The 15,585-nt window shown below is 37.8% G+C and overlaps 1 non-coding gene and 1 pseudogene across 1 annotated transcript; both read left to right on the top strand.

Moving 5' to 3' along the window:
• The first annotated feature begins 6,427 nt into the window (after window positions 1-6,427).
• On the top strand, window positions 6,428-13,915 carry LOC115690777 (codeine O-demethylase-like; annotated as a pseudogene).
• A 1,455-nt stretch (window positions 13,916-15,370) lies between these two features.
• On the top strand, window positions 15,371-15,530 carry LOC115690792 (U1 spliceosomal RNA). The gene has a single exon (XR_004006914.1). It is a non-coding gene; the product is annotated as a U1 spliceosomal RNA (small nuclear RNA).
• Window positions 15,531-15,585: the final 55 nt, after the last annotated feature.

A 15,585-nucleotide genomic window follows, 5' to 3' on the forward strand; every position in this document is an offset into this window, starting at 1 on the left:
ACCCTCCGTTAAATTAAATTAATACCACGAAAAATCACAGATTGGTAAATTTGTGACAAACAGAGCGGTAAAATCCTAAACTGGAACACCCGTCAACTGCCGCGTATCATCCAACTCAGTAATTTGACGGTAAAATTTAACGAAAATTAACAGAGGCTAAATTTGTCACAAGTATACCAGTTTGGGCTTTTTGGTGGTCAAAAAATTAGTTTGGAGTAAATTTGTCACAGATGTACCAGTTTGGGGCTTTTCGTGGTATTAACCCTTTTCTTTAATGTCCATATTTGATATTTATTTTTAGTTTTTTCAATTTTATTTATTTTCAACTTTTTCTCTTAATTTTCTGATGTGGCGTCACAAAACGGATTAAAAAAATTGATAAAGGAAAAGCCATGTATGCATTTTTATCCATTTGAAACTAAAAGACTTGACGGAAGGACTAAAGTGGACAAAAGTTACTAGTTTTAGTATTTAAAAGCTTGATATGAAAGTTTTAGGATTAAAGTATACCGAGTTTTTTTTTTTGCCAAATAAAGTATACCAAGTTGATAAATTTTAGGACTTGCGCTATGATTATGTCTTCTCATTTATTAAGATGTTGGTAAATTACATATGGGGATGCATTTACTAAGCCATACTTGTAGACATAAAGAAGTTGGTCTAATTTATTGGATGTTAGTAAATCCCTAATGTTGTTGGTAGTTTACTAACCACACTCGTAAATGAAAGAACTTGATAACTTACTAATTTATTCGAATGTTTATTAAATTCATTGAGTGCTGGTATTTTATTGACCCACTTGTAAAATTTGAAAAAAAATTGTGATTCACTGATTTATTTTAAGAGTTGGTAAATTCTCTATAATGTTGGTAATTTACAACTCAAACTTTTAAATTTCGAAAGAAGTTGGTAAGTCACTAATTTAAGGCAATATTGGTACATTCCTTATAAAGCTGGTATTTTACTAAAATTTCAAAAAAGTTGGTAATTTATTACTTTATCAAGATTTCAGTAAATTTCTTGTAGTGCTAGTATTAAACCACAAATAATTATAAAATTTCAAAGGAGATGTCAACTTACTAATTTATTGGAATGTTGGTAAATTTCTGTTTGTCGAATTTTCTTATTAAGTTGGTTTTTCACTAGTGTTAGGTGGTCTTAGGCCTCTCTCACCCCAAAAGTTAGCTCAAAATGTGAGATTTTCCCTCACACTTATAAAGTAACCACTAGCCCCTTCTACCAACCTCAACACTAGAGGCTTTCCCTCACACTTATAAAGCAACCACCAGCCTCTTCCATAACCGATGTTGGACAACCTCAACAATTTCCTCCTCACACATCGGGGTCATGGATCGGAGCCCGTATCTCTCCCATGTGACTGTTGGGTACAGATTTGTTGGCAACCTAGGCTCTAATACCAGTATTGGGTGGTCTTGGGCCTCTCTCACTCCAAAAGCTAACTCAAAGGATGAGGCTTTCCCTCACACTTATAAACTGACCATCAGGCTCTTCCACAACCGATGTGGGACAACCTCAACAATCTCTCCTTCACACATCGGGCCTGAATCGGAGCCGCAACAACCCGTAACTCTTCTATGTAACTGTTGGGTCTAGACTTATTGACTACATAGACTCTAATACCAGTGTTGGGTGGTTTTGAGCCTCTCTCACCCCAAAAGCTAGCTCAAAGGGTGAGTCTATCCCTCACACTTATAAACTGTCCATCAGCCCCTTCCACAACTGATTTGAGACAACTTCAACAACTGGAACTTTAAAAAAGTTGGTAATTTACTACTTTATTTATATACTAGTAAATTCCTTGTAGTGCTGGTATTTTACTACAAATAATTGTAGAATCTCAAAGGAGACAATGACTTGCTAGTGTTTTAATTGCCGCCATGTAGTGAAACAGAGATTGAGCCATATAAACAGTTGATAAGTGAAGCAAGGCCTCAGATATACAGGAAACTGAAGAATTACACGGGCGTCAACCTTGTGTGCTTTCTTGGGAAAATAGCGCTTGATAGTTGATGCAGCCTGTGTTAGGTAGAGTTATATCAGCTGCATCAAACTCTTATAGGTAAATTTAATTGTTGTGTCTTAGCTGTCCATTTCTAGATCTCGTATTATTTCACATTATCAAATTATCTGCACTGAAAGAGCGACGCATTCCTTGCCGAAAGAGATGCACTTCGATAAAAACATTACTCTGAAAATTATCTTTTCATCTCCCAATGATCTTACAAACTGCATACCCTCTACTGGCAATAAGGAAGTGATAATATAGACAAAATGATTCGCTCCGAACCGTTCACACAGATGCTGATTCAAATCACCTTCCCAATGGCCCAAGCAGATAGAATATTGCACATCAACAGCTATCAGACAATTGGCACAACAACTTCCCAAAGGATAAGGCCTTTTTTAGTGTCTGATGATTTCTCAGACAAACAAGATCACATGCAAGGACAAGAAGGCAGTGTCTAACGCCTTCTAACATCATGCAAGAGCCACACTGAAACAGTATTGCTATTATACTAGAATAAATAGTTCCCTAGTTTCTCCCTTACCCCCCAAAAGGAAAAGTAATGCTTGTAAAAGATTTGCTGCATACGACCCAACTGCATATGGAATTGAGATATCTATCCTCACAGGCTACCACTTGAATACTCATAACAGATACTACAGGCGGAATCAAGTTCAAGTTATCATTGATGGAATCTAAACAAGGATATCATGGTGCAACAGCAATGTAGTAGGCATAATGCATGAGCATTGGCCTGAAATATTTAGGGTTCATTGTTTAGTAGAAAATTTTCACCATCCGTGATTTTGCAGTACGTACCCTGTAATCAATGAGAGATAAAATAGTTTCACAAGCAAAGTTGAAATAATGATTTTTGCGCATTAGTTATTTTTAGTACTTATCTCATCGATATATGGACATAACCTTTCCAAAAATTCACTGATTTCCAGTGGCAAAAAGAATTCTTTCCCCATTCCCAGTTCCTCGCAAGAAGCAGAACATAAACAATATAGAGGCTGCTTGGATCATCCACTAAGTTCTGGCCAGGTTAAAAAACTGACTTGACAGCACGTGAACGCAGGATTTCAGGCCAAAATATTGCTGATCTCTTGTGCTAAAATGACAATCATCTGTAAAGATAAGGGTCCAAAGAGGGATTGTTTTGACCATGAAAGTGATGCAGCCTGGTGTAGGCTACTCGAACGTTAGAATCGGGAGAGTGATTTGCACACACGGAACAGGACGAACAGTAATTACAGTCCTGCATAAGCTCGGGAAAATGGATGTAACTTTGTCGATACAGATCGGAATGACCTGATTCCAAAGCCAAATGAACAAAGACTTCTGGATTGACAATTTCTCTGTTTTGAGTTTTCTCAAATAAGCACTGTAGGAAGGAAGAAATCGGGGTGGAAGTGGACGGATGTAAATGGACGGAACAGAGGAAAAGATAGAACTTCGTTGGTTGCGCTTCCAGGCCTCCAAGGAAGTGGATAGGGCACCGATTCTTCTAGATCGATGACTGCAGCTCTTCAAGGATGCAGATTTGAAAACCTCGGACTCTTCGAGGACGGAGTGAAAACTCTTCTAAGTTTTCAGGGTATGAACTCTTCAAGGTTCATGATAATTGCTTGATGCAAAATTTTCATTAATCAAATTCGTCTGCCATTTACAGAAATTTGATGGCCTTTTAGCCAAAGAAAGAGAAGCAAACGCATAGGAAAATACTAAAGTCAAAACTTAGAAACTAGAAAACATTAAAGATCATCGAAACTAGAAAACATTAAAGATCATAGAAACTAGAAGCTATTAAGAGCGAAACATTTTCCAACTTCTTCATGGTTGTCCCAAGGTGTCTCCTCAAGCGTTTTGTGTTCTTCGATGCAAATTCATCGAATCGGCAACTTTCGACAAGAGACTCTTGAATGCGGGTTCATCGAATCGGCAACTTTCGACGAGCTTGAATGCGGGCTGATCTTCTTGGCCGAGTGAGCTGGTTTTCAATGCAGATTGCATCAGAAAGGGTCGACACAATCCTTTACAAATTTCGGGAATGAGGCAGATTATCATTATGCGCACCTGTAACTTTTCAATTAGGTACCTTTAACAAATAGCTAAGACTCTCATCATTCTTATCTATGATTTAGTATTAAATGCACAACTGAACTAAAGTCTTTTTATGTCACATGATACTATAACAGTTCTTTTTACAAGTTCTTATCTAGGTTAATCTAACGGTTTAACTTTATCGGAAATTAAGTTCATGCAATCCGCAACAAGTGAGCACGCACGAAAGAACAAGGCTCAATAGGTACTCCACATTAATCTCGCTTTGTCTACAACCTGAGCAATACAGTAATGCATTTACCTACTGTTTCTTCTATGGGACAAGGAAAGCCTAGGCAGTCACTACATTGTATAGTCCAATGTTTTGAATTAAAAAGAGTAGATAAGAGAAGCGACAATTGATAGGCTGGCTATGTAATTGTTAATTAGGCATTAACATTGGGCCTAATTAACAAGGTGGAACACTGTGCCTGAAGAAACTTTATTTTTAAAAGAAATGTGACCCATGTTGATATTTTTTAATTAGAACCCTGTTCCTAATGGGATCAATAATGCAGGAGAGAGGACTAAAAATCATTATCTTGCATGGATGGCGGACCATATATTTATACACCCATTCCCATTTTGCTAGAAGACTATGCTGGAAGAAACTTATTTTTTAAAAGAAAGCTGATCCATGTTATTATTCTTAATTGGCACCCTAATCCTAATGAGATTAATACTTGCATGTACCCATTCCCATATTGGGCGGACCATATATATAGCCATTGCTAAGAGAAGTTCTCGAGTGACAATTTTTAATCATCACAAAAAGTTTATAAAAGAATAAATACAAGTTAATTTATCCCCTAATTGCGCATATCTCAAAAAAATTGTTCAAAATTAATTTTTTATAGCTAGGAATATGATATATTCTTAAATGAGAATTTTAAATCATCACAAGAAGTTTACGAAAGAAGAAAAATAAGGTCTAGAAATTTGCCTGATCCGATTGTGAAACTCCTTCATCAGTCTAACTCATCTCTTTGGTATGACTAAACTGTTCTCTTTCTGCTGTGGTTCTAACTCCCACATGCATTGTATTCAATCTGTGCCTCTGGGCTGATTATTTCAAGTCCTCTGCGAAGACCTCAGGAGTCAGAAACAAATGTCACAGTCTCCATGAAAGTAATAAGCTTGAAGTCCCGTCCGAAGTGATGCATCATGGGTGTTACTAGGGATTGATCCATGTGCTATGCTATCTTTTGACAATAAGTAATTTATGTGACAGTGCGCTTATAGAGGTGTTATAGTATTCTCAACCAATAAATTTGACCTCATTTTGACAACATGATAGATGCTTTACCATCGAATGTACAAAAGTTTTTTGAATCGATTGTACCGCCTGATGGTTGTTGACATCTCATTAGCATACCGTGCATTTTGTAAAGGATACACTTTCTTTTGATGGACATGTCTGTACTAATTTCATGAGTTCTAGATTCTAAATTTAATCGAGGAGAAGCAAAGGCAAATGTTAAATTTAAGACTCAATTTATTTCGAGAAAAATGAATGATGTGGAAAACATTTTTAAAAAATGATCGCTTATATCACTTACAAAATGAATTAACGAAAAATATTTTCATTGTCCACAAAATTTTTAGACATAAATTATTATCGATGAAAACATTTTTCATTGACTAATTATTTCAAGTTAAACACAATCATTTTTTGGAAAATATTTTTCAAATAATTCATTTTCCACAAAACGAACGGAGCCTAAGTTGTCTAGCTAATCTCACAGGATAATGTGACAAGATGCATAGATCAAACTGAACCTTTTTCTTTAATTTACTAATAAAACTCAGAAATGAGGGAAGAAATTGAGAGAGAGAGAGAGAGAGAGAGAGAGAGAGAGAGAGAGAGAGAGAGAGAGAGAGAGAGTATATGACAATGCTTTTGCATCATGTATTGATTGACATATTTGTTTACAACATGAATTTGTTAGCATAACAATATTTGGATTACTATGAAAGTAATAATATATTGTGAACCACAAATTCTCTAAGGAGTAAACCCCACAATAATTTATAATTATTTATTATTTGTTTTTTTATGGTCTAGAATCCACCATTATTTTCACATTAAATTAAAGACTGTCACCAATCATTTCTCTTTAAAATAAAAAAAGATAAGCAGAAGTGAGGTCTCTTTCATAGTTGTCTTTCTTCCAAAGGAATAACCAGGTCTCGAAGAGAATCAATCCATCTTGATTCCATTTCCGGATTATAAATACCAACCATGTGTTCTGTATCACCTCGCCTCCCAACCTGCTTGCTCATTCCATTTGCACCATGGTTAGAGTCGAAGAACCCTCAAGTTTGTCATCCTTGTCCCAAAATGTCCAGAAGTTGTCCACCGCTGCCGAGGAACCACCTCCTGTATATTTCGTCAAAGGAGGCAGTGTTGGTCCGGTCGAATCTTTTCCGATAGCTCAAATACCAATCGTTGATCTGAGTCTACTTCGTTCGGTGTCCTTGACGTGTTCTGGGAAGGAACAAGAGGATGAACTAGAAAAATTGAAGTCTGCTCTTAGTGAATGGGGTTGCTTCCAGGTATGAGGGCCTTTCACCACCTTAACAAAAGAAGAAAATACTTTGATGAGCAAAATATTTTGAGAAAACCGAACCACTAGTTCGAAACCTGATGTATGGAATGCAATTGAGTCCTCCGTTTTTCAGTTGGTTCATTCAAGTCATATACTTTACGAAAAAGTGCAATCAAGTCATATACCATTCACTTCGGTTTAATTAAGTCATCATCTTTTATTAAAAATGCAATTAAACAATAAAATTATATTGAAATGTCCAATTTAAGGATGTCACATAACAACTTCTTGAGGACACGTAGGCAATTCTAGGTGTTGTTCATTGAAATGTCTTTATTACACTTCTCGAAAAAGGTTTAGGACTTGATTGCAATCCATACTCAAGATTTAGGACTTACTGTACCATTTTCCCAAAATATTTTAGCTGTTTCTTGTGGTAATACAATTTTCTTGTTTCTCAAAGAAGGTAAGAATATTAGAAAAAGTTGGAATTCTTTTCTCTTAGGCAATAGGACATATTCCTGGAATTGATCGATGAAGTAGATAAAATACAAACTCAATTTGGTTATGTTAACATTGTTCTCTCATGAAGGTACCCTAAGCATTTAAGATTTGTTTATAATAGGAAAATGACACATATAGTCACTGAACTTTTAATTTGTTCAATGTAATCCTTCAATGTTGTCTCAATATGCAATATCGTCCATGAACTTTTAATTCATTAAAATATGATTTGTGGATTTTTGGTACATGTTCAATTTAGTTTCTGAACTATATGAAAATGTTCAAAATTGTCCATGATCTTAAAATAATGGGAGGACAACATTTAATATTTTGATATAATTCAGGAACTACATTGAACATGTACCAAAAGTCCAGAGATTACATTGAACAAATTAAAAGTTCAAGGATAACATTGCACATCAGGTTAAAGTTCAAGAACCACATTGAATAAATTAAAAGTTTAGTGATCACATTGCACATTGAGCCAAAGTTCATGGACCATTTGTATCTTTGTCACCTTATAATAGAATGCAGTTTTTTTTTCAAGTAAACAAATATATGACACGTTAAATAATCGTCCAACTTGCGACGTGAAGAATATACTTCCCTAATATAGAGATGATGTTGTCTGAATACTTCTAAGATGCTAATCTCAATGAATTGGCAGCTTTCTGTGGCCTAAAGACTAAGACTGAAGCAATAATTTAAATCCTCGTGAACCCTATCCATTCATAATATGGATAGCATGTCTTTGAATAAAGGGATATGTGTACCGGAAGTCCTAAAACATTGAGTCTTAAAACTTAAAAAAAGTATAATCAAGTCATAAAACTTATCAAATTGGTGCAATCAAGTCATTCTTTTAACTCTGTCCAATTTGGCTAGCGAAAAATGCTAACGTGATTTTTTTTTTATTTTCTCTCTCTTACATGGCGCTGACGTCTAATAGTTTGTTAGAAAGTTCAACCCAAAAACTTAAATTAATAGATGCAGAGAGATCATATATCTAAAGAACATATAAACCTTATAGTTAAGAGATGTGGGATATTTCAACATTAATGTAGACCGGAGCCATTTTTTACTGCAGTTTTTTGTTCATTAATTACTCTAAAATTCTTCCATTTCCATGTAAAGATTTTTTTTTCCCCTTCATAGTGAGAGAATATACCCTCTCTAGTGAAACAAAAGCCCTTACTTGTGAGCTAGAACAGCGGGGCTCTAGGTCTTTCTATATAATACTATTTTGACTCGATGCCTAGTTAAGTATGTGAAAGACCAAATTCATTCGCTTTTAAATATAGGCAGTGTGTCGGGCCCTGGGGGCTGCTCCATTCTGATCCAAAAAGCGGATTCTCGGTTGCTTGCTTCCTTGCCGGTTTGGGCGGACCACCTTTCTCGGGCAAAACAGTCCATAAACACAACCGATATAGTTTGATTCCTTGCCTCAATTAGTAGTACCTATATAGTCCACTTCTTCCTCCTTTGGTGTCGTTTCTAGTCTATCTCTTTCAATTTTTCTATGTGAAAAGTTAAAAATCTGGAATGAAATGCCTTGTCGGAGGAAGGAATGGACATTGGTTAAACATAGTAGAAGGTAGAAGACATCCACGAGCACAGGCTGTTCGGATGCTAGAGGGGCACATTTATGTGTTTATTGATATCCCCGAACCAGATCTTTTGACAAGTTACTGACTGAAGGGAGTGGGATCCCTAGCCAATGCTAGCAAACTGGGAAGAGAAGGGAATTCAATCCAATTGACCGCTTATCTCTAGCTCGTGAACTTAGCCAATACAATGCTACGTGACAGCACCCAATTTTTTTCTGATTTGGCAATTTGATCTATAATTTCTCATTCATGGATGTTGATAAAATCCTTCCACTTAGCAGCACAGGTAGTGAATGGGAAGATCACAAAATTGGCAGAAGAAAGGTTTTTTTTTTTTTTTGGTAGACATATGGAATTGGCTAAGCATTTTCTTAAGAAAAGTACTAAAAAATCATTAACCTATTATATGGGTACCAATTCAGTCATAAACCTTTCAATTGGACCAATTTAGTCATAAACCTTTTCACATTAATACTAATTCAGTCCGCCCATGATCCGTCCAATTTAGCTCGGAAACTACTGACGTGGACGCCGGCCATTCTAAGTGACACGACTAGTGCTAACATAAACAAATTTTTAATTTTTTAATATATTCGAATATTTATTAAATTTTTAAAAAAAATTCCCATTTTTTTTACCTTTCTTTTTTCCTTCTCTTCGCTTTGGCCTATGGCCGGTACTCGGCCATGGCCGGCGATTGGCCATAGGCGAGGGTTGCCCTCGCCAAATCTGGAGAGGGCAGCCCTTGCTCAGGTCGTGAGGCTAAAGGCTGCAAGGGTGACCCTCGCCCAGGTCATGAGGGTCGAGCCCTCACCAGATCCGACAAGGGCGACCCTCGCCTATGCCCTTGTATGTGGCCGATCACCGGCCAAAGGAAAGAGAAGGAAAAAAAAGAAAAAGATATTTAAAAATTTTGAAAAATATTTAAAAATTTGAAAAAATTATTCATAGCAGTGTCAGTCATACCACGTAGGACGGCAACAATTTCTTACCTAAATTGACTGGATGGACTAAATTGATATAAATGTGAAAAGATTTATGACTAAATTGGTCTAATTAAAAGATTTAAGATTGAATTGGTACCAATTAATAGGTTGATGACTTTTTTGGTACTTTTTCCCATTTTCTTCGGGCAAATGGCTTTATGTCTACTACCGGTTCTTCCTCCTGAACTACGAACCATCATTCACATAGACGGAGATAAGCTAATGAGCTCGGATATTAATGCCAGCCTGTTGCCAATAAGCTTTGTAACCTCATATGTAATGGAAAACTGGAGCATTTTCTGCATCAGTGGATGAAGGATTGCACTTCTACAAGTAAACGAGGTTCGAATAGATATTAATTGTGTTAGAAAAGATATGAATCAATGTGCGAGTCCAATTCCGATATTGTGATTTCAATTTAGAAGGTATGATGTAGATGGCATGTTGAAGTGATCTTTTAGTCATTTGACCGGCTATTAAAAGACAAGGCTTGAGATAAGAACAGCGAAAGTATCATAACTTTCGTACGGCGCTCACTTAAGTGCCATAACTTTTTTTTCGTTAACTTAAGTACCACAAATTTGAAAATCGATCACTTAAGTGTCATTGGCGATTTGCCTCACCAGAAAATCTGATGTGGACGTCAGTCGTCCTACGTGATACCGCTCACGTTGACGTAGACAGTTTTTGTAAATTTTTTCGCTCATTTAAGTGCCACAAATTTGAAAAATCGATCACTTAAGTACCACAAATTTGAAAAATCAATCGCTTAAGTGTCATCGACAATTTGCCTCATCAAAAAATCCGCCATCGACCTCACCCAGATTTGGTAAGGGCCTTTACGCCCTGGCCCACGGCTAGGGAGGCCACAATAGCCGGCAATGGCCTCGCCCATAGCCGGCAATGGCCTCGCCCAAGGCCTTCGCAACCCCGCTAACCGAGGGTGAGAGTTTTTGGCCAACGCACAAAAAAAAGGAAAATTAAAAGAAATCAATTGTTTTGAAAAAAATACAAAAAAATCCAAAAATGACAATTTGCTGGAAGTGGCACTCAAATAATCGATTTTACTCCGATAATGACTTACCACCTGGCAGCAACGATCATTTAGATCTAGAAATTAAGGAGTTCACAATTATGTTTCCTTTTGCTTCTTGGTTAAGAATTGAAGCAGAAGAAAACTTCAGTTTCATAGTTTGCTCTTTAGAGCGTCGGTATGCCTATTTTATGAGCACGAGAAGATCACGAGTAGGACACCGATCAACAAAGTATTAAGAGAAAGCTAAGTTGATGTTACTACCACCAATAATTGATATCATTTGTCAAACCAAAATAGTAAATAATTGTTTGCTGACTTTGTTGAAGCACTGCACAGGGAAACAGTACCCAAGTAAGTAAAGTTACGAGCGATCATAGGTATCGTAACTCAAGGCCATTGCTTTGTCACTGAATTTGGATGAGACTTCTTCCTAGACCAGGTTGGAGAGCGGGGCAAGATTTACGCGAGATTCAATTATTATCCTAGATGTCCAAGACCTGATCTGGGCTGTGGTCTCAAACCGCATGCTGATGGATCACTGTCACACCCCAAAAACAACTAGAAAAGGGGGATGACACGACCGTCCTTCCACGCGAAGGACGCAGCCTCAACAATAACCAACAACCTGTTATCAACATACATATATATATATATATATCAAACCACATATATATCAGATAAACCAACGGGTTGGTTACAACATCAGAGTTTCTATAATCCACCAAAAAAACATGTACATCAAGAACTCAGCCAACCCGACGAACTATCAATAACCTTACAAATAACTCCAAAAATCATACCCAAAAATCTTACTACCAAACGTCCCCGCGATAGCGCTCTCGTACTAACGGCCGCTAGCCGAGGAACCTGAAAAGATTAGGAAAGAGAGGGATGAGCAACCGCAACTCAGTGAATAGTACATCTCTTCTAAGTAGATCGAGCAATCACTATGCATGTGTACAAAGCAATACCAGAACTTCAGAAGCCAAACCCAAGGTTTAAAATACATATAGAATCACATAAGAGTTATTTCATTTCATCAAAACTTTGTACAAGTCACAAATACACATTTAAATCCACCATCACAATTCAAACTATCAATGGTCAAGTCCATTGATCAATCTCTATAAAAACCACGTCAATGGTCCATTCCATTGACTAATATCAAATCACACATCACCGGTCTATTCCATTGATGAATCTCATATTACATCAAACGTCGATGGTCCATTCTATCGACCAATCTATTGCTTAATATCTAATTATGGTCATGACATAAAGCCTTGTGACAAGGCTACCAAGATTCCCCCCTGGCAAGGTCTCCACCTACAAAGCCAGTGGCTCGGCCCAGAAGGATATCCTAATCCGGTATGCATACCCCAAAGCCCCTCAATGGGCTCATAGCGATATTGAGCATCAAACAATCGTCATCCAATATCAGAAATCCAATCCAGAATATATTTCACAAACCAAACAAATAACTTTCTCGCAATATGGCTCATCTGCCAGAAATATATTTCATAAAGCATTTCTTAAATCATTTCCGAACTCATTTCATAAACTAGTTCGTAATTGAATACACATATGTATCCTTTCACAAAACATTTCCAAAACGATTCCCAAATCATTCTCAAATACCAAAAGTAGTAAATGCTCGATCCCGATTTATGCAACAGAATGTTCTTTTAAGTTCAATATATATATCGAATCATAATTTCTCAGAAATATGGGCTTTACAAAACCAAAGAAAAGATAGTACCACTCACTTGGAATCCCCAAAAATCAAACAACCACGCTCACTCGAACCAACGATCTCGTAATCCTAACAATTAAACGAGAATCGACATCAAAACCAAGTAAAAAAAAACTACGAAACGGCTAAACGACGCTTAAACGCTAACAAGACAACTCAAAGGCGCACACAAATCGCTTCTCCAAAGCGATTATCCAAACCGTTCGCAACGTAGAATTTGAACGCGAAACTTGATCGCACCATAAATTCCTCCACTGAACCCGTTTCAAGCGAGCTTATAGTCAATAGAAAGCCCACTCAGAGCACTACAAGAACCCCAACTTGACCGTCCCAAAATCGAGCCGAAAACCGACGAAAATCAGCCTAAAAGCCGCTGGTCACGCACTGTTCACCTTGCGCGGCCAACTTCAAAAATTCATATTAGGCAAACCGTAAGTCCAAATCAAGATCTGTAAAATCCCACGGCTCCACGACACCCTAAACTACCAATTCTATAAATATTTGTAGCTTAACGACTCAAAAATCGGACTTCGCAGCTTGAATTTCTCAAAATTCCTAATTTAAACCCTAACTTTGAAAACTTCTCCGATCGGATGAACGAGGGACGCGAATACTTACCGGGCATTGCAATACAAAATTGATCCGAGCTGGTGAGGCTCCGGTGACGTGAGCCTTTCCTCTTTCTTCTTCTTCCTTTTCTTTCCCTTTCTCTCTTTTTCTTTCTTCTCTTCTCTTCTCTTCCCTGCTATGCGCAAGCTCTCGGTTAAAAAGAAGAGCCGAGCGTCCAATGTAGATACTTTTTGACTTTTTGACTTTTTTTTTTTTTTGTAAATACCCGAATATTACAATCACAATCGCCATTGTCCTGCCTGATGAAGAAGTGGAAGGCCTGCAGTTCCTCTAAGCGATCAGTGGATCACAGTCTCCACCATTCCTGAGGCTCCTCTCATTAACAGAGGAGATATAGTGGAGGTCAGTCTTTAAGTAGTACATTTCCCGAACTTGCAAAGTGATGTGTAGAAGTATATTTAATTTACGTAATAGTTATGAGTTTAAATTGTTGAAGTTGGCCTAAAGGAAGATCGAAATTGTGAGATAAATGGGGTATGTGTGATGCAGATAATGAGCAATGGGATTCTCGAGAGGCCTATGAACAGGGTGGTGACATTTGACAAACACCGCGAGCGATAGAATCTCGGTTGCAGTATTTTGCTGTCTAGAGGAAGAGAAGGAAATCGGATATGCTGCAGGGCTGATCAACGAGGAAACCCCGAGATTGTACTAGAAAATCTTTTGCTTTGAGCATTACCAGTTAGGGAAGAGACCTATCGAGGCTTTGAAAATCTAGCTTCAGCTTGTTTTACCACTCCCTCCTTTATAACCATTTTTCCCCCTGTCGAGAGGGAATGATTTTGGTTCCTCGGTTTGCGTTTGGCCATGCACTGAAAGTAAGAATTAAGAACATCCATAACAGGTAAAGCCCCATAAAAGCGGTCAAAATTTAACCAGCACAGATACACGTAGTCATGGCCACGGGCCGGTTTTGGCTCGGAACCGGCCCGGTCAAACCCGGGCCCGGCCCGTTGACCGGGCCCGCGGTTCGGAACCGGAACCGGCCCGTGGCCTACGGGCCCGGTTCCAAAATTTTTGAACCGGAACCGGCGGTTCCGGTTCCGGTTCCGGTTCCAAATTATTTTAAAAAAAAATAATGAATATTTTTTTTTTAAATTCATTATTTAATTTTTTTTAATAAAAAAAATTGAACTCTAATTGCCATGCATTGTAAGTGCATTGATCTCCAATTACAATGCTTGGCTTGTGTGTATTGAACTCTAATTACAAAGCTTAGCTTGGATTTTATAATAACAGCCTTTGATGGTCTCTTCATTCCCATTCGATGTGGGACTCGCTTGCCTTGAACACCCTCAATGTGAGACTCTTGGCTTGTCTTCATGCAAATGCCAAGAGTCTCACATCGAGTGGGAATGAAGAGAGCATCGAAAGTGAGTTGTTTAAACCCATGCCAGCCCACAAATGTGAAGTTGTATGCGCTTTTGTGGCTACGATCCTTTACTAGTTAAGACAAAGAGTTCCATCGGACCGCCCTAAAATCGGACGGACCAATGGTCGCTTCAGTTCTATATGATTTGCTTAGTCCGGTTCCTAGTTCTAAAATTAAAGGACCGGTCTTACTGGTTCGGTTCCCGGTTTTGACCGGGAACCGATCACCCCTATAATTTTCATTTTGATTATAATTTATATTGAATAATTTATTATTTCATATTTATTTTTTATTTTTTAAATTACGAACCGGAACCGCCAATTCCGAATCGGAACCGGTCGATTTCGAACCGTGATCATGACTAGATACACGTAAGCACTGTTAAAGTTTAGGCTAAAGGGCTGGTCTAAGCACAGACCGATGGGCGCTCCAGGTCAATGAGCACAAACACCAATACTAAGTGAGCAGTGGAAATTGGGTTTTCCAAGAAACTGCCCGATCCCATCTTGTAAAGAAAAACAAGAGACGATAGACACGTGCAGCCTTTTGTCTCTATCCACTTTGTTTGGCCAGATTAATTTAACCCATTGCTCTGGCACTCATATCTATGCAAGTTTTCCTCTTTTCTTTGGACCTTTAGCTCCTATTTCAAGATTAGCATCTTTTGGAATGAAGCAATCAAGTTCATAGCAGAGACAAAGAAAGATGAATAGTAACATCAGTTGCTTCTCTGAGTTTATAACAAGATCCTTATTGACAAAAACAATTTCAGAGTCCCACTTTCAACTGTTAGAATATAGCTGGTCTACCTGGACGGGGTCGATGGGCGATCAAGAAGGCCCATGGCCTAGGTTAGCGACCTCCATTGCACTTTGGAGGGGAGCTCACCTAAGGTCAACCCGTAGTGGTTGTGCCTACATCATAATTGATCCTTGTCAAGAAAAAATTTCATCAATTTGACACGTGACACTAAGATTTAGGCTATTGGTCCAATTAAAAATAAGTGACTCCATGAT

Source organism: Syzygium oleosum, unplaced genomic scaffold (assembly GCF_021117445.2).
Source record: "Syzygium oleosum isolate NSW1041296 unplaced genomic scaffold, Sole_v2.1 Sole_v2.21, whole genome shotgun sequence".
NCBI lineage: Eukaryota > Viridiplantae > Streptophyta > Magnoliopsida > Myrtales > Myrtaceae > Syzygium > Syzygium oleosum.